Here is a 21,038-nt window from a genome sequence, read left to right on the forward strand (position 1 = left end):
TCCCAAATAAATGTGACCACGAGATGGGCAATGCACTGAGAGGAGCCTGCTGGACAGGAACAGGAATTTCTGGGGCACATTCTTCCTGTTGGAAAAAGAAGTTTAAAAAAAGACTTCTTGCACATGCAAAAACAACTCCTACGGCCATTTGGAGTAGAATAACCACATGAAAAGCCTCTCAGATGCTTCTAGAACACAAAAGCTACTTGAGCTGTGCCTTTGTGATCAGCACTACATTGGCGCTGGTGTGACTGGAAACTCTGCACACGAGGGCGATGTATTGCATAGGTTTGCTCGCAGCCGAGATTATAGTGGTGCTCACGAGCTGGCACCAAAGTAAAGCTTGAGTGCTCAAATGGAAAAAAAAACTCAGTTTCGCACCGGAGAATGTGGAATTCTAGAACTCTGTGCTCCCCTTCATAGCGCAGAGTGCCTGAACTATGAAAACTCCGTGACTGGAGTTTAACACCCAGGTCTAGTTTACATGTGTGTTTTCATGTGTGCCTATTCAGGTAGGACTTCAAGCCCTCACTCTTACTGAGCCACATTGCCTGCGACAGTTCAGCAGTCCCTTACCCCAGCGGTCTGAGACCATTGTGGGTGAGCAGTGGCACTTTACAAGCCACATGGTTGATTGATTGATTGAGACTCTTTCAGCTCTAAATTGAGCATGATTCACAGAGTCTTCCTTTTTCTCCGAAGCACCAAAAATAAACTGAGATATCTCTGGTTTGGCGACCAATCAAATCACAGCATTGTTTCAACCATGTTATAGGAATGGTAACTATTCGTTGAGAAATGGCACTCTATTTTTATTTCTCCATGTGTGATCTCGCTAGATTCCTGCAGGATTGTAAAACACCCCATGGAAAACTCAGTAACTTTCCACAAGGGTCTGAGAAGTGTCTCACAGGATCGTACGAGCCTCATGCAGCATGCCTCACTATCTGAAGTTTGCACTCTACTCTTGCAAGACTCTAGCGGGATTTCAACACAATGGTAGGAAGATAGTATATGGGAAGCACAAGCCTCTCCACTGAGATCTCTTTGTTGGATTACTGGTATGCATACTGGAGTAAGAAGAACCTTCTATTGCATAACAGGTGCACATAGTGGGATGTGGTGGGACTGTCCATTGAGACCTCTCCCCCAGATGACGGGTGTGCATAGTGATGAGTGGGGAAGGACTGGCCTAACTTTTCAGACTTCTCAGATGATGGGGGTCTATACTAGGGTGTGTGGATGGAGTAAACTCTCATTTGAGACCTCAGTCTCAGATAATGGGTGTGTGTAGTATTGAGTTGAGATGGACTGCCCTTTCCTTTCAGAGCTCTCTCTTGGATGATGGGTGTGCGTAGCAGTTTGTTGGGAGTGACTTCTCTCTCTTTCTAGACTTCTCTCTCATATGTGTGTGGCAGTGTTTGGTGAGAAACTGGTTTCTACTTTCAGACCTCTCGCTCAGTTGAAAGGTGTTTATCTTAGGGTGTATGGAGAAAGACTGGTCTCGCTGCTGAGCCCTCTCTCTCACATGACAGGTATGCATTGTAGTGTGCAGGAAGGGACTATCCTCTCTATTCAGACATCTCTCTCAGATGAATGGTGAGTAGAGTGGGACTGGTCTCTCTTTTAACACCTCTCTCTCAGATAGCCGGTGTGCAGAGTAGGGGTTTTCATGAACTGGCCTTGCATTTCAGACTTCTGTCTCAGATGACGGGTATGCATAGTAGTGTATGGAAAATAACAAACCTGTCCTTGCAGACCTCTCTCTTAGATGACGGATGAGCATAATAGAGTGAGTTTAGGGAGACTGGCCTCTCCACTCACACATCTCTCTCAGATGATGGGTGTGAGTAGCAGTGAAAGAAGATGGACTGTCCTCCATGGTAACACCCATCTCTGAGATATTGGTGTACATAGTAGGGTGTGGGAAGAGACTGTGCTATACTGACAACTCTTAGCATGCAGGTGGGCGTATATAGTAAACTCTGATAAACACCATCTCTAGCAATACTCTACCCTACAGTAACAAGTATGCATATTACAGTGTATGCAAAGATCACAGTACTTTCCATTACACACTTCCCCTCAAATACAAGTACCATAATATCCATAATATGCATTCCTATTAATAGAGTGTATTGAGAACTCATCTACTCCTTTTTACTATTCATGATCCCATGAGAGTACTGTGAGATTATAACAATTGGTGAAAAGCAATATACATTAATTTTCTTCACAGTTCTTATCTCTTAGACGTTCTTCTCTAAATCTAGAGGGGCAGCATGCCTTTCTGCTTCCCCCTTATATAGCTCCATTTTTTCACAGTAAAAAGTTATGGAGGCCACTTAATGAATAACATTCCACCAACCAGCCAATCAGAGCGATCGCTCTTGTGAGCATGAAGGGTTATGGGAAAAACAGGCCTCCTGACCAATGACAGGGCTCCATTTCAGATTTTGCGATCTCGTGGGAGGCTTGTGGATCTCTTGGTAACCCAACTGCCAAAATTGACAATTATTTTTCACTTTTAATTACTCAAAACTACTGAACGGATTTACACCAAATCACAAGAAGCACAATCTGCAGACCAATATCTGGCGGTTATTGCTATAGCACTGCCTAATGAAGTTTATGGAAAAGTTTACATTTTAGCATCCCATTATTTCTCTGCCCCCGCTTGACAGATCACCCCAAAACTTTACAGGATGGAGCTGAGGTGAATAGACTTATTTTTTATAAAGTATTGTGAAGATTCATCTAACATGGCCAAAGTTATTAGCAAAATTAATAGCAAACACAAAATAGGAAAGCAGACCTAACCATAACTACCTAGTGGTGACTTTTACTTTTGTTGGCCTTGGGACTCTCTACATTTTACAGCTGCTAAGCATTGCTGGTTTGATTGCCATATACCTAATTGGCATATTTCATTTACTTTTAAGTCCCTTGTATAGTGGTATACTATATACCCAGGGTCTATAAACTAAAGGCTATCAGTCGGCATACAGCACTAATTGTGCAACTGTTGGAAGGTGGTTTATTAGTAGGTGCAGGTAGGTACCCACAGCCAGTAGTAACACCACAAACACAAATAAGGACCAGTGAAGTATAAGTAAGTTAATATTTGCACGTGAGCCAAGCTACCAAGGATGAAGTAGTCAGGCTTATTTTAGGAGACAGGTGTGTAAGCATAAAAATATCATCACCACAATAAATTAGCAAGACACAACCCACAATAAAAATCCAAAACCAATTAATAAAAATTGTAACTATCTTTATCTTTAGAATGACACACAAATGACAAATATCCAATGTAAGGAACATGAGATATGAGTTTTTGAAGATTAAATGTAGAAATGTCCTTTCTAGTGCTTGTAAGCATAAAGCGCCAACTGGGGACATCTGGTTGTACTGGACTGGGACCAAGTCAAAGATTCAGGCCAACCATGTTGGATATGCTGGGGTGGTTGGGGCTGGTCAAGATGTTTCCTTCACACATAGGGGCCGATTACGATATCGGTTTTCCCGCATCCTCCGGGCCGGCGGAAGCCACCGCTGGCCCGGAGGATGCGGGAAAACCGCTCCGGACTGAAAAGAGATCCCCCGCCAGATTAGGATGACTGGGGGATCTTTTTTCCATCCGCAGCTTTTCCGCCGCGGTCGCCTTCCGACGGCGGCGGAAAAGCTGTAACATGGCTGGCGGTGTCTATCAGACACCGCCATCCATATTCTGATGGTGCAAAATGTATACGGACCTTCATTCCGGGGGCCCGTTGCAGGCCCCCTGGGTGAAGGGGGAGTGGGGGGTGCACATGGGGGTACCTATGTTACCCCCCTGCATTTGGGTGAACAAAGCAGCAATGGTGCCCTGCTTCAGCACAATGCCTCAGTGTTTCCTGGAGGTCTTGCTTCTCATTGTCAACAGCAAAGAGCTCCTTAGCTTTCACTGGGCAAACCTGGATTTCAGGCTGCAGTTCAATGTCTCTGGCTTTATTCTTGTTGATGGGCTGATCACCTTATGGAGCTTTTCACCAGAAGTTCTTCAAATGATCTCAAACTTCTGGTTGTTCTCCCAGAAGGTCCTTTTGGGGTCTTGAAGGGTCCACACCGCTGTCCAAGTATCCAGAAGGTCTGATATCCTCTGAAAAGTCCACTGGAAACTGGTCAGCTGGTCTTTTCTTGGTGGAGTTGATGCAGGTGACTTGTAAAGCTCTTTTCTACCTGTGGCTTTCAGGGAGCCCACTCCTTAATCCTTTGAAGCAAGGCATAGTCCTGTTGCAAAGCCCAGAAAGTGCAGCAGGTATAGCCCTTCAGAGTAAATCCCTCTCTTGGTGCAGACCAGGGGTTCAGCAGGGTAGTCCTTCTTCACTTGATGTTTCCAGGCAGAGATGTGAGTTTCTGGACACCTCTCCCATATTTGTTCCAGTTTCTGGGTGGGCAAGAGGGAGGCACCCCTGACCAATAGGGTGCAAAGTGCCACCCTCTGTGAGGACAACTTCCTTAGAAGTGTGGCATATATTTGTCCCAAAAATCAATTCCCATGAAAATACAAAATGGAGAAAATCTTTCCTGGAGGTTCAGGTCTTTCTAACCAGACCCACAAGTGTGGCTATCTTTTCCCTACTCTCCCTTTCCAACCCCTCACCTAGGTCAATTACACTGGCTCCCATCTGGCTGGAGGTACAAGAAGTAGGCGTGGGCCGGATTCTTGTTCTATCTTTTTCCCTTTGAAGACCAGTTTGGCTACCCACTCCCCTTCCTCTCCTGGCCCTGCAGCTACAGAGCTCCTTCCACCAGAGGGTGTCTTTGTCTCAGCCCAGGCCACTTCACACCTCATTAAGCAAGCTTGGCTCAGCCTGTCAAAAACTGGCCAATAAAGAGGCTGCTACAGGGCAGAGTTTAAGTAACTTCAGGAAAGCAATTCCATAATTAATTTCTTGCATTCGTTATAAAAAATCCAAACTTGGCAAGTTGGTGGACTTATTGTAACAATTATTTATATATTTTGAATTATTTTTCTAACTCAAATCTGTCAAAAGGTAGGTTTTTATTAATGTTTGATAAAGCCTTCCCATGTTTGTCAATAGAGTTAGCAAACTACAGTGGGGGGAAATGAAATTGGAAGTTTTCCCCTCACCAAAACATCTTTTATAATGTCCCTGCCTATTATCACAATGCACCCTACCATTGGGGCACCTTAGGTAGACCTTAGGGGTGACTTATATGTAAAGGTAAAGTAGTTTAAGACTTTGGAAGTACTTTTTATTCCAAAGTCAAATTTGGACAAAGTTTTATTTTTAAAGCAGGGCTGCCTTTTAAAATGACAGCAGGCACCACAGCAGTGCATACTTCAGTATAATACTTTAACTGGGACTCTAAACCTACATGTCTTACCATTTACTAGTGACTTATAATAGGGGTGGGTTTAGCTCACATAAAAACTTCACGAGATTCCACAATTAGTGGAATTCAGGTCCGGTATGTTACCCAACATGCTCACGTTGATTTTCAGCACCGGGAACTTCTGTCATTCTGCAAAATACTCACGAATGACACCACATGGTGCGCCAGAGGGTGCTGCTTCTTTTTGCCACTTAAGGAGATTTTCTACTCATGCTGCAGCTTTTGCAAATTGAGTTGTAACTTTCTCAAAGCCAGCTGCAGCAACCTGCCGTGACTTTTCACGACTCCCGTGCTGAAAAATCTTGCTGGGAGGCAGTCTAGCACTTGTTATTTTCTTGTTTGCACTTACCAACTTAACGTTATTGAGCTGAACTCTAGCAAATCTTTGGCACATGGTGGTTGGTGCCGTTTTTGCCAGACTCTGCACTCCAAATGGAACGTGGAGTGGGCACAACTCCACGAACTCCACCGCAGGAGCGGAGTTGCTGCCCACCCCTACTTATAGGGAGGTTGCCAGTATCAATTGTAATTACACCTAATTACCATGTACCTTTTAACCAGAAAACTGGACCTGGTTAGCAGCGCCCACGGCATAATCAGAGTCATAAAATCAGCATCTAATACCTCAAATATGGCCAAATTGTTGGAGGACTGCTGCAAAAAGTCCTGTTTTACATAGCCGCCCACTTACATAGCACCTTAAAACCTGTCCCAGACCTTCCATTGGAGCAGGAAGGCACTGTCACACTGCCATGTCAACTTGGTATTTAAACCCCCTTGCTAAGCCTTTTATCACATGTAAGGCATCCCTTAGGTAGGCCCTTGGTAGCCCATAGGGCAGGGTGCTTTGTAATTAAAAAGGTTGGACATGTACTATTAACTTTAACATGGCTTGGTAGTGAAGAACTCTCAAATTTGTTTTTCCCTACCTGAATCTATCACTCTCAGCATAACATTGGGTATTCCTTATTATATTTAATCTGCTGTAATTCCTAATTTAGAGGAGGAGGATACATCAAGTTTGGTATCTATGAAACTGTAATGATAAATGCTCTTTGATGATGAAGTCATTTTTATAACAATTTTAAAAATGCCACTTTTAGACAGTTGCCATTTTCCTGCCTTTAGCCCCTTGTGCCTACAGCCTGTCTTAGGTCACAAGACTGGGTGTAGCTGACAGTTAGACTTCCAGGAATTCAGGCAATATGGGGATTATGAGTGTCTGAATGAGCCATCTGCTGGAATGATCGGGGTGGAGCTGAACACAGTCAGACTAACACCTGACTAGCCTGTGCTCTGCCTTCATGCAAAGGGCCTTACACCCTGTAAATTCACTGCAGCAAGCTAGAGCCAGGGCAAAGGCAGGGGAGTCAGGAAATTCCAAACACATCAAAGAACCTTCGCAGAAGTTTCTCCCACATTCCAGAAGAAGGGCATGAGGGTATAAAGATAGGACCTTTAGAGCCACTCTTCAGTTGACCACTGGACCTGCGGAAGGACTCTCAAAGGACTGCCTGCTGCTGTAACTTGCTGAGCACTCTGCCAGACTACTGTACCTGGAAGGATGACTTTGCTGCCAGGAGCCTGCTTTGAATCCTCAAAGGCCAGTCCTGCTGTTGAGCCCTACATCTACACTTGCACCCAAGATTACCAAAAGTGGCATTCAGGGCTAGTTTGCTTACCTCCTGTTCAGATGATGTATGTGTGTGGAAGTCGCACTCTTTTATAAACGGTATAACAGCTAATGAGGTACGTGTGCTATGTCAGATTAACGCCTGCTAGCGTTGAGATATCAGTGTAAGTGGCTATATTCAATCTGTAAAATGCTAAATGTTAAAATGCTAAAGTTATCATTTGATCATTGAAATTATTTTGTTTGCAATTTCTTGTATACATGATTAAAATGTTATAAAATGGAATACTACTTCTTGTAGTTGCATGTCAGAGCCCTAGCTGCCCCTCGGGACTCGGCCACTTACACTGATACCTCCTGTTCAGAGCCACAGAGACATAATTGGCTCCCACCATCTTGAACCCTCTCTCGGACCCAGCTTGAGTGAGTCCTGAACCCACAATTGGTGTCCCACCAGTCCTGGACCCCTGGTTGTGGTGCTAAAGGTGCCCTGATGGTCATTTTCCAAAACTGAGGAAATAGACAACATTTGGCCAAAAAGTGCTTTGAGAACTAAGAGGAAACCGGGACAAACCTGCTCACCTATCCACCTGAGGTATATCCCCTGTTTGATTAACTGTTGCTTCTCCCACTACATTCTTCTCCACAGCAGCAAATCTGTTTCAGCAGTCCTTCACCACAGGGGTATGCGACCTCATGGAACCGTCTTCAGCGCTAGACCTCTGCTTTGTCCCACTGGAGTTTTTTTACTTCCATTTTGGTGACTAAGTCTGACCGTAGAAATGTTCACAATGGCTTCAACCCAAGGCCATCCTACAATGACGCTCTCTCCTGGGACACCTCCTGGAGCCTAGCCCATCTTAACTTCACCTTCTCAGACATTTTCCTTCAGATGTTTTCCTAAGTCAGAAGGTTAGAGCTGACCGGGCCCAACTCACTTCTTGTATCTGAATAGAGCTCCGTCATGGTCAGCCTCAACATTCAACTTTAACAATGTCTTGAACGACTAAAGGTCTGGGGTTGGTGCTTTGATCTTTTAGGTGCTATTTTGAGCCTTCAAGTATAAAGATTCATAGCTCGATTTCAGCTGATTGGAATTTGGTTGTTTAGGAGTCAAATAATTCATGAAAATTGGTTTAAAATGCTTCATGTGTTGTGTTGTCACTTTATTACTGTTTGTGTACTCCATAAATACTTCATCCATCACCTTAAAGTTAAGCATGACTGCTTTATGTGTCAAGCAGGGTAAGCACAGGTTAAGTTAGTGACTTTTTGTGGTTCACTGTGCAAGGGATTTTGACTTTTGCTTGACCGGAGCTCACAACTCAGTCACCCAACAACTCAATTTCTCATATATATTTACATCTAAATTCACTAAATAAACCAAATGTTACAGGGACGTTATAGTTAAGTTGATGTTTTGCCCACACAGGACCATAGAAATTCAACAGTTATAACTATTCTAATGTTAAGAAACTATAACTCACGGCCTTAAAGTTACAGTCAAGAAAACATAATATATTATTTCCATACCAACCCAACTTAAGCTACACAACCATCAGAAATTCTAAAGGTACAGTTATAACATATAATTTGCTTTTTATATACAAACCCTACTTAAACTACACAAACATTGAAAATTCTATTGTTAGAGATATAACTTATATTTATAATTTATGTACCACCTTTAAATTCCTATACGTTGTGCACCTCCGTACAGGTCTCACTATGGCCCCTGCAATCACAGATCGCTTCACCAATATCTCAACTGTAAACTGAGATAGGGGATAACTTCAAAAAAGTGGGCAGCCTTGCAGGTTTATACGGTGGGATATGTCGACAGGTGAGCCAGTCTGAGTTGTGAGGAGTCTTATACATGTGTCAGAGTAACAGGAGCAATCCAGAACCAGGTCCCTTCAGCAGCACATCATATAGGGATAGAGTTGCAACATGTGGTTGGACCCAGACGACCAATGTAAACATGTCTTAGAGATCGGGAACATCACAGGGCTGAAGCAGGGATTACGAAATTTACACAATTCTGTCCTTGTTAATATATTTTGCTACATATGTTGTCATTGGTGTGATGAGACTACATTATCATTCACAGTCATGGCATCTACGCCTGGACATGGACTTGCCAAGTAAAACAAGTCCGCAGCTTTCTACCTGTTAGGAATGTATTGGGACTGCTGCCCACGTGGCGGCCTTACAGTGCTTATTAGTGGAAATGATTTCTATTAGGATTGACTTGCAACCACTGACACACATGAATCACTCGTAGGAAGGATTAATTTCTTTGGGATGGCAGGAGCAGTCAAAGGCCACCTGTGCCCTTTTTTAGGTCGAGCAGCGTAGTCTGCTCGAGACCTTTTGTTGGCCGTATCTGGGAATGTGGACAGCAATGTGCCACGTGCTTTTCCTTTCCAGTTTTCACCGCGGGAGCGCGCCTCTCAGACGCGCTTGCGCAGACACGCACACACAGCCCCTGCTTTCGCTTGGCTTGCATGCTAACACGGCGCACACACACACACACAGCCAGCCCCCACCCCCTGCACACACACACAGGCGCGCGCGCACATACACACGCTGCCGCCCCCTGCACACACACATACAGACACGCACACACAGCCACGCACGCATACAAACGCACGCATACACCCGCCGCAGGGCACAAGGAACAAATTGAAGGACTGAGTACTTGGATGCGCTGACCGTGGAAGTAAACACCGGGATGGTGAGACAGCCGACGCCGTGTGTGAGTGACAAAGATAGTGAGGACGTCGTTACTAAACGGAGGAGCGAGAGGCGCTAGTATCACTAAATATGAAAAGTGAACTACCTCCAGGCGCTGGCTGGTTTAACTGAACAAGAAAATAAAGCCGCAGGTTCAGGGGTGCAGGCGACAAGTAACCTCCCTTGGCGTTCTAAGGAGTGACTGCCATGCGCGGGAGTTCAGAGACGAGTCCCTCTGCTCCTCGTGCCCCGTTAGCTGGGTGTGGTCCGGCCCTTTATCACTGACATAAAAATGTTTCATCACCTTAAAGCACCCACAGCCGCCGAGCCTCCTCGAAGCGCCTGACCTCAGAGCGGAGACGCGGTGCAGGCAGATCAAGTCTGCGAGACCGCTGCAGGGAGGGGCGTCGCCGGCTCACAAGCCCTACGCCTGCCCCTGTGCTCACTTCAAAGCTGAGGCACCTTGATGCGCCGGATGAGATCAAGGCACCTGCGTGTTTCCAGACCGTGCGAGGCGCCAACCGTGCCGCTCGTGGGATCGCAGCAAGTGTATGTGGGGGACACCAGCGCTATGCGGGAAAACTACAGCGACAAAGCGACATGTGCCCTATCTGTCTGCCCATCTATCTATCCACCCATCCATTCATCCGCCCATTTACCCCTCTGTCCATCCATTCACACCTACATCCATACAAATGTTCATCCGTCAAGTGTTTCTGACCGTCTGTCATAGATGTATTAGTGTTCGTATTCATGCATTCATCCAGCATGCAGTCTCATTCCAGTGTTTGTCATTGTTCCGCCCAGTCTGCAATATCCACCCATGCAGCCAAACAAACCGTAGACTAGTATGTCTGCTCAGCCATTCTGCAATTTATATCAATCCATCATTCAAACATCCATTCAACATGCTTTACCCATTTTGCCTGACCAGCTCTTCAATCAACAATATCTATCCCTCACGCCATCAGTTCATCCATCCAACCATGCGTGCAATATGTAGGATCGATCCAATGTGGTGTTCTGCAGGCAGTATGGACAATCTACCCTATCCACCCAATCAAACATCCGTCCGTCCGTCCATCCATCCATCCATCCAGCCATCAGTACATCCGTACATCCATCCATCCGTCCGTCTTCCCGTCCGTCCATTCATCCATCCATGTATTCGTCCGTCCGTCTTTCACATCCATTCAGCCATCTATCTGTTCATCCAGTATGTAGTATCCTTCCAGACAGTTTGTCTGCTCTTTCTACAGTATCCATCTAGATGTCAATAAGCTGCACCAACAAACCCATCACATCTGGTACCCTTTGTTCAAACTACAAAAACCATCCACATCGCCAATAAGAAATATACATCCACTCTGTCTGCTCTCTAGCCACTCCATCTATCCATCATCCCATCCATCCATTTACTCATCCTATCCATCTATCGCCCTCACTCTATCTATAGCCCTCACTCTATCTATAGCCCTCACTCTATCTATAGCCCTTACTCTATCTATCGCCCTCACTCTATCTATCGCCCTCACTCTATCTATGTATCGCCCTCACTCTATCTATGTATCGCTCTCACTCTATCTATGTATCGCCCTCACTCTATCTATGTATCGCCCTCACTCTATCTATGTATCGCCCTCACTCTATCTATCTATCTATCGCCCTCACTCTATCTATCTATCTATCGCCCTCACTCTATCTATCTATCTATCGCCCTCAATCTATCTGTCTATCACCCTCACTCTATCTATCTATCGCCCTCACTCTATCTATCTATCGCCCTCACTCTATCTATCTATCGCCCTCACTCTATCTATCGCCCTCACTCTATCTATCTATCGCCCTCACTCTATCTATCGCCCTCACTCTATCTATCTATCGCCCTCACTCTATCTATCGCCCTCACTCTATCTATCAAATGGTTCAAATAAGTTCTTCAACGTTTCAAGCTTTATTACAAATGTCACAAAAAAGATGTTAATATTTCACTTCTGTTCTTGTATTTTCGTCACAATAAAATACACTGAACATAATCACAAAAGTTGTTTACAAAAGTTTAAGCTATTGCCATTACAAATTACAATAACTTTTATTTAAGTATTAATTATTAAAAAAAATAAAAGCCATTGTTATTTGTAATATCAATACATCCAAGTCACGTAAATACAACACATATTGCATTACAAATGCTATAGGTGTCACATTTGCAAAAGTTAAAACTATTGCCATTGTAAATGACAAAGCTATTAATTTCGCTATTTTCAAAACCAACACATAAATAAAAAAATTGTCATTCACAATACCAATAGCTCAAACTTTCCTAATGCGAGACCTATTGCATTGCAAATGCTTGTTCTTCTTTCTTTCCGATGCTACTAGAGCAGGATTGTAAGGGGTGCATTATGAATTTCAAAGAATTTGTGTGCATGACATGCCCTGGCTATGGAAATGTGAACTATTTTTTTAAGCTTCACATCTTTGTATTTTAAATTCCTTCGCAAATTTTGCACCTTAGACTTTCCTCTTAATAGATACTATTTTGCAATTTTCAATTAACGAGTTACAAACAACAACAAACAGTTCCTAACAAATTGAATCTGTCAGTCCTCTCTTTTGGACATGAAACCCTTCTCTCATTACAAATCTAAAACGGCACTGCTGTATCTTTACATTTTGCAGACAAATGGGGAATCTATACTGCAAGTTACCCGATTCACAATGGAAATAAATGGTAACAATATAAAAAAAACGGAGTTATGTAATGCAGCTATCAACAATCCATAAACCTTTAAAGTCGTTCACAACAAATTCTTTACTTTCGCTAACATTTTAAAATTATAGACATGTTTGTATAGACTGATCTTTCAGTAAGAACAGCATTATTAATATACCTTACAGAACAAAAAATAACTTGATATTTCAGTTGAAAAATAAAGAAGCTAGATCAGTATTTTAAACCATGTAGACCGTTCTTTATATTAATTTCTGTTTCCAAATAGTACAAAGTGTAAGTTGATGTTTTTAACAATCTTGGTGACAAGAAGCTGAATGCTGGCCTTCCTCTCAAGTGCGACAGCAGCGCACTGGGGGGAAATAATTCTTACTTGTACTAGAAGCAAAACTCACCTAAAAGTCCAGATTCATCATACATATTTAATGATCACAAAGTGTAACCTTTATTAAGCATTCCACATATTAAGCAGTTTGTTGAAAGAAATCCCAAAACACCAACATTCTAAAGTCATTTTTTATTATATTTTGTTGCTCAGCACCTGGCAAAACTTACTGTTAATCCTCACCGAGATCTTATCCTCACAATTGTGCGACCACAGAATTACAGGTTTTCAGTTCATTAAATAAAATATTTTTGGACCGTAAAAAAATTGAAAGTAATGTTTATGCATTGTAGTTTACAGTTCTGATTTCAAATTACGAATCAAATACGCTGTCATATCGTAAGGCAAAGGGAAATACATGGGAATTAGTCAATATAGTGTAATATTGTTGTCCTGTCAATGTGCACTCATGCTAGAAATACGAATCCTATAAAAGTTAGCACACAAGGGCATTCGCAATGAAAATGCGAGCCATCGCAGCATTAACAGCAAACCAAGTAACATATGTTGCTGCTGCCTTCATTATTTATTACATTTCATGACACTGAAACTTCATGCAATGAAATATTACCATGTATACGGTGCATAATTTGAAAGTAAATAAATAAATATATAAATACTAGTACTCAAATTTGTAAAAAAAAAATAATTAACAGTAACTCAAATGTTTATCAGAAGGACATTGTTCCGTTTTTGCCACAGGTGCGTTCCACTTTCTGCATGGATTCACAGAATGCAAAATGAAATATTTTTGAAATATATATCTTTATTGGTTGGATAGTTAAAACCTTTACAATTACATAAAACATTTGATTGCCTACAGGTATTTAAAATCGCGTTGTAAGTAAAAAACGGTGCACCAATGACAAGGAATAAAACATTTTGGAGTGTTACTATTAAAATTGGCCGTTGTAATATTTTTGGTCAACTAAAAAACACGAGCCAACTTGGATCACCGTCGGGGGCTTAGGCAAGATAGATTAATATTGCGAAACACTTCACTTCATGAAATTGGGTTATAGTTCTGAATGAGCGGAGCTGCCCCACAGAATTAAATAAGCTTTCCATAGAGTGGATTCGCATAATAACTCGACTTGTCACAATTCCCTCGCTGATGACCTTGCACGAACTGTGTGATTCCACATGGCTTGGTTAGACACCTCAAAAACTCTACTCCTGATGGGGCCCCTAGACTGATAGAACATTGTGCACTTTTGAGAGACTCACATAATACCGATTCCCAATTGTTAATGAAGTGCTGTTATATGTTAGCTAATTGTGGTTTTAGTTTTCTTTCCTTGTGCCACACTGACTCTCTCGAACCTCCAGCTCTCCCCCCGGTGTGTTTGTTGCTGTTTGTTGACTAGTTGAATACACTTTGTTGCCCTGCAATCAAGATAAAGTGACTGGCTATTCAAAAGTGTCATCACAGCTGGTTGCAGGATCTTATCTGGAGAGATCGGAATGCTGGTAGTAATGGCTGCCCTCACAGTGTGCCAACGACAGGGCAGATGAACAGGAGATGTAATGCGGTTTCTATGGAGATGCCACATAACAATCAGAGTGCTTGGTTCACGGAATCATATGTGTATTTTATATGCAATGTCTAGGACAGTAATACTGCTGAATACACCTTCAACTCTTTGTTTGCACAAGTTCCTTTTCGATTTGTGTATCTGTACTTTTATGTCTGTGTTCAAGTTTTAATTCCCTTCTTACCAAGTCATGATTATTCCTGCTTTCATCTAGACGTTTAATTGCTCTGGCCAATTCCTAAACTCTCTCACATTAACTTCTTTGACATCCTATCCCTTACTTTCTCTCCCAGGTACCACATCTCCTCTCCCCTGTCCTCTTACCGTTCCTTCATGTTTTACTATCTCATTCACAACATTCTCGGTTGAAAGCTTTATTCGATATGCAAAGATATCTTACAAGCATAAGATACATTTTAAAAACAATATTACAAAAACTACCGGTATGTCTTGCATGTTTTAAGAAGGTAAAATTAGGTAATCCCCCTAAAATAAATTAGCTAAAAAGGGATTAAACCGAAATAGACAATCTATTGCAACGAATCAACCAGAAACGTTTTAAAAATTTGGAAACACCACAAACTATAAAAGGGGTAGTATCAGTCAATAAGATTCGGAGGGCCACCGAGTGCATACGTGTTCCTAGACGTTTGAAGATAGGTTTCAACCAGTATCTTCTTGGGTGGACATAGTCTGGGCACTCGAAAAGTACATGTGCCAACGTCTCCGGCCTGGAAGGGCAACAGGGGCAAAGGGTGGATAAATGGGCATGGGACTTCCACTTCGATACAAATACCCCCAACGGAAGAGTTCCAACTCTGAACTTAAAATAAAGGACCCTATCCATTGGCATGGTGATTAAATCCATGTAGGGTTCGTATAGTGCCACGTCCTTTGTTCTGAGGAACGCTGCAGTCAAATTGCAGTGATGTGGATTCCCAATTAGCTGGCAGGAGACCCAGTCCCAATAAAGTTTTTTGAGGACTGTTTTAGGAGGAGCAGATCTTGTGGTCCAACAATCTCCTAGGCCCAGTTCCCCCAAAAGGTTTTTTGTGTCCCTCAGCCATTTAATTTTGTTCCAACCTCCCATGCTCATTACTTCTGATAGGCCATCGGCATAGGATTTCAGTTCCGGTACCCTCCATATGCGAGACCATAGGAGCAATGGGCGAAGACGGGCCTGGTCTTTGATGCTTTTACAACCCAAGTCCAATAGCACCGGGACTGTGGGGGTGCTTAAGGGAAATGCTAATAGGTCCTTCAAAAATTTGTTTTCGGCCTTGGATAGAGGATCCATATTGCAATGACCCCATAGTTCTGCGCCATACAAGGCAGAAGTGACCCCCCTTGCCTTGTAGATCTCAATTGCAGGCGCCACAGCGGATCTGGAGGATGCATGATATTCTTTGAGTAAGGCACCCCCTACCCTTTTATGTGAGAGAACCATCTTGTTGATGTGGGAAGACCAACTCATTTTGTCAATGAGACGTATCCCCAAATAATCGAATTCTGGTACTTTCTCCAGAGGAACCGAGTTCAGGGTGGGAGGACGACCTGGTTTCCTTATGGGTCGTAGTACCAGGTATTTTGTTTCTTCCACGTTTATCACCAGCCCTCTAATTACACAAAAGTCCTGGAAACGGTTCAACAACTTCTGGAGCCCCTGGGGGGTCTTTGAAATGAGGAGGGTGTCGTCCGCAAACAACAGTGTTGGAATCTTCATGCCCCCCAGGCTGGGTGCGTCTGCAGGTTCCTGGAGCAAATGGTCCACCACGCCGTTTACATATAAAGAGAAGAGTGTAGGCGCTAACACACAACCCTGTCTGACCCCCCTACAAACCGGGATTCTATCTGTTGTTTCACCATTTCTTCCCCAACGAGCCTGGGCAAAGTTATTCATGTGGAGTTTGCTGAGGAGAAACAGAATGTAGGGAGGCAAGCCCAGACCGTGGAGAACCCTCCAGAGTTCCTCCCTGGGAACTAGGTCAAAGGCAGTCTTCAAGTCGATAAAAGCCAAATAAAGACTGCCCTTGCCCAGTTCCACCACCTTCCAATACAGAAGAGTTAGCCTGAAAACCTGCTCAATTGTGCCTGTGCCTGAGCGAAAACCAGCTTGAAAGTCCGAGAGGACCCGGCTCTCATCCACCCATTGGAGGATTCTCCCCAAAATGACTTTTCCAGCTAGTTTTTGTGAAGAGTCAATCAGGCTTATTGGCCTGTAAATCCCTGGGATGTCTCTACTACCCTTTTTATAAATGGGGACTACCACTGCCCCTCTCCATGAGTCTGGGATCGGGCCGCCCTCCAAGATGGCATTCAAGAGGGCCGAGATCATTAGACCCCACTCAGATGAGTAGGCACATAGTAGGTCCCCTGGGAGCCCATCCGGGCCAGCAGCCTTCAATGGAACCACAGTCTTAATGGCATTCTCAACCTCACGCGGAGTAAACAAATCGAGGGTGCCAAGTGCCAACGAGGATGGGAATACAAATGGCTCGTTTAGGGGCCCTTCTATAGCTGAGTATAAGGCCCCGAAATGATGGAACCAACTCTGAGGTGGAATAGTACAGGTCCTCAGGGTATCATCGGGTCTACTACGGGAACTTATCAATTTCCAAAATCCCCTGGCGTCTTTCCCTTTGCTAACAGCCAATAAGTCCGTCCAGAATTTCTCCTCCCATTCCTTTTTTGCTAACTGGATAGACTTAGAGTAGACCTTCCTGGCCTCCCTTGTCCTGACTTGGGATTTTGCTTTTACTGCCTCGATTAGGTTTTTTTTCGCCTTCCTACAATTGTGGGTGTACCAGCCCTCATTTTTCTTAGCCCTGTCTCCCACCCCAATATGCCTCTGACGCACGGTAAATAGATTTGTCAGGGCCCCAGTTACGTCGCAAAACACTTCACAAACCTCCCCCAAGCCTCCGCTAACTTTACCTAGGTTGTGATGGGCTAGGGTCAACAGTTGAGATACAGCCTCCATCTTCCCGGCTGACAAAAGAAGTTTTGACCACTTCAAGCGCCTACCGCAAAGGGAAACCTCCAACTCACCTAATTCAACCGTAGGACTAGGCACAGGGCCCCCACTACTAACAGACCACCAGGGGGCTAGGGTGAGGGACAGCAAATTATGGTCGCTTTCAACTGAGGGTACTATTACCATATCCCTCACTGAGCTCCATAAACACACATCAAGCAAGATATAATCGATTCTTGATGTGTGTTTAGGCCTGTTATATGTATGGGCGCCCCCCTTGTCCATGCTAGTCCTTCCATTAAGGGCCGTCAGGCCATACACTATACTAAGAGCATTTAGCCGCAGTGCCACCTCTGTCCACTTTTTGATCGGTGGCAGCTCTAGAACTGGTATCCCCCTCCTGCCATCCTCCTCATCCTGGTCCTGGGTGACATCCGAGCCTAAGGGCTCAAATGTACAATTGACATCACCCGCGACCAGGGTGCGGGCTTTGTGTGGGGATGCCACTAACATTTCCTCCAACAATGCGATTGTGGGAGAATGCCTCCCCCTTAGTACCTCGGGCATAGATATTAAATATATTCAAGACAACGCATCCCCTGGCGTCCTTCAATGTAATATTAAGCAGATCGGGGAAATTAGTCTTGGTTTCCACTACCCTACAGTTTAGGGATGAGGCTACCCAGATAAGAAGCCCCCCCGAGGGTCGTCCCCTGCCCGAGTCTGGGCAAACAGCTGGGATAGCATGAGCAGAGTACCCCACCCTATATGCTGGCTCCCTGCTCCATGTCTCCTGGAAAATGCATATAGTATGCTCTTCCACTAGTGCAATCCAGTCGGACAGTGACAGTTTTCTGGCTAATCCAGCAACGTTCCAGCTGAGGACCTTCAATACTTGGTCCGTCACAGGTGGAGCGCATGGGGAAGCTATCTCTTGGCATGGGGCCACTATATCCAAGCATGGCAGTGATTCCCTACGACTAATAGAAAACAGGTCCCCCGAAGGGTCTAAAGTAGCCGGGGGTTCAGTTAGGGTGTTATTTGGAGAGGGGGGAGTAGATGGCGTTTCAACGCCATGTGGAGACTTTCCCAATTCTCCCCTATCCAATCCCACCGTTACCTCAAGTCAGAGGCTCCTGGGGCCCCAATTTTGGCCTGGCCACCCGGTCTGGGGATAGAACAGGGGCTCTAACGTGCCACATATTCCACCAAATGCACCCCTACTATTTAACCCGGTAATAGGTCTAGAAATAACATGATTAGGAGCCCGTGGGTAGAAATAGGACAGGTCCACTGCGCTGATTCCGGGGCCACCCACCACCTGGTCTTGAGTGCATATCGATTTTGCTACTCTATTATCCTGAAAGTTGATGATAACGCAGTCTCCCTCCAACAGCTTCTTGCCCTTTCAAACCCATTTCACCCTCCGGACGCCAAGGATAAGTCCGTCTACGCCCGGAGGTAATGGTTTATTCGTTTTTAGCCAGTGCAGGCATTTATTTTTTAAGGTCTGGTGTGTCTCTAGTTGGTTATCTGCCAGAGGTGGGACCTTAACCAGCACTACAACATAAGGATGGCAGTCCGGGGGAAGGTCAGCATGGGGAGTGCGAGACACTTTCTGCAAGGTGGATGGAACTAAAGGAGGAGGTACCACCGAGGGGCTTTTGGAGGGATTAGCTAACAAAGCTACACCATATTCCTTAGTCTTAGCACTATCTAGGGGAGGCTGCCTTGGTTTAAAATTGCAGCCACCAGCTGGATCCTTTGGTTGCGTCGGATGGCCAAATTTGGAATTACAGCCACCCGGTGGAACCTTAGGTTGCATTGGTTTTTTATGAACTTTAGGGCCCGTAATAGTATTCACTTGGGTTGGGATAGAATGTACAGCGGGACCTGCTTTAGACATAGGTGGAACAATGGTAGTAGGTGTTGGAACCACACTTGGTTCTGTTAAGGCGGCCACCAATGGCGCAACAGAATCTTGCACCGGAGCAGCAACCAGTACTGTTCCTTTTCCCAACCTACCACATGTGGGGTCCTCACTACTCCTAGTTTGGTGTTTGATCAGAGTTTTGAGCGAAAAAAAGTTATCAAGTGTCGACTGCTCTAGACTATTTACTCTAGCCTCCACCCTCTTGATTTGGTCTATAAGCGGTGACAGAGAGTGATTGAGGACCTTGACAAATTGATCCAGAGAGGCTGGGACCTGGGTAGGCGGTAGCTTATCGTTGGTATCACACTCCATTTCCTGGGACTGAGACCCTCCCTGCCCATCCAGGTACTCAGAACTCGGACCATTACCTAGTTTTACACCCGTGGCCCTCAGCCCGTGCTTTCTAAAGCTCTTAAAGAGTGTAGGGTAACTACCTTTGCGTATGCTCACAGCCCTTTTCCTCTTAATTTGTTTCGGAGCACCCTGAAACACACAGGGCGATGGAAGACCCACAGAAGAAGCCAGGTTAGGCACCTGGGAGTTCTGACTAGTTGCAGGGAAAGCTAAGGGTGGAGCGCACCCTCCCGCAATCTCATCAATGGCAGCACCTGGTGTTGACTGTACTACTAGGTTCTCTAACCTGTCTATACTATCACTTATTTCAGACAGCCTGGGGTGCTCAAGCACTTCTGGAATGAGTGGGGATGGAGCCATAATTCGGAGAGGTGACAAGGCTTTGGCCGCAGTGCCAAGAGAGGATCGTCTAGCTGGTAGGAATTCCCCAGAGAGGCGACGTTCCGTCATCGCAATCTCCTTCTCTATTACTGCCGCTACTCTTCTAATGAACCTATCCATGGTTCCTATCGTGGAAATTACCCCTGTTCCTTCATGCCCAGCTCTGAGCAATTTCCCAGAGCGAGTAGACATGGTTATGATTTTTCCCGATGGCAGTGTCACAGTACCTTTCAAGACCAATGAAGATGAAGTTAGGGACGTGGCCCAGCCCAGCCTCTGTCAGCCCCTGACTGCCACAGACTGCCCGCCCTTTGCCCGGGCTTCGCTCGCGTCCCGCGGAGCGGCCGGCGTTCTCCAATGTGGATGGCGTTGCAGGCGCGGTGGGCGGGTCTCGCTGGGGGCGCGGCCGTGCACACCTGTGCAGCGCAGGGACTCCTGGTCTTTAGAGTCCCTGCAGCGCGCTCCCTCAGCTGCCTCCGGTGATCTTGCCCCAAGCGTCCAGAAGTCTCCTCTGCCCCTCGCCTCTCCCGCGAAGCGGAACCCGCGAAGCGGGTGCTGCGAGCAGTAGCTGTAAGAAGCGGAACCCCCACGGGCAAGGACAGGCCAATGACAACAGCTCGGAAATCCTTAGGTAAGGTGCAGCGTTTGGCGTTTCCCGCCGATGAAGGAGAACACACACCCTTTAACTGTTCAGGCGCGGTGGGCGGGTCTCGCTGGGGGTGCGGCCGTGCACACCTGTGCAGCGCAGGGACTCCTGGTCTTTAGAGTCCCTGCAGCGCGGTCCCTCAGCTGCCTCCGGTGATCTTGCCCCAAGCGTCCAGAAGTCTCCTCTGCCCCTCGCCTCTCCCGCGAAGCGGCACCCGCGAAGCGGGTGCTGCGAGCAGTAGCTGTAAGAAGCGGAACCCCCACGGGCAAGGACAGGCCAATGACAACAGCTCGGAAATCCTTAGGTAAGGTGCAGCGTTTGGCG

This window comes from Lissotriton helveticus, chromosome 8, assembly GCF_964261635.1.
Source record: "Lissotriton helveticus chromosome 8, aLisHel1.1, whole genome shotgun sequence".
NCBI classification, from domain to species: domain Eukaryota; kingdom Metazoa; phylum Chordata; class Amphibia; order Caudata; family Salamandridae; genus Lissotriton; species Lissotriton helveticus.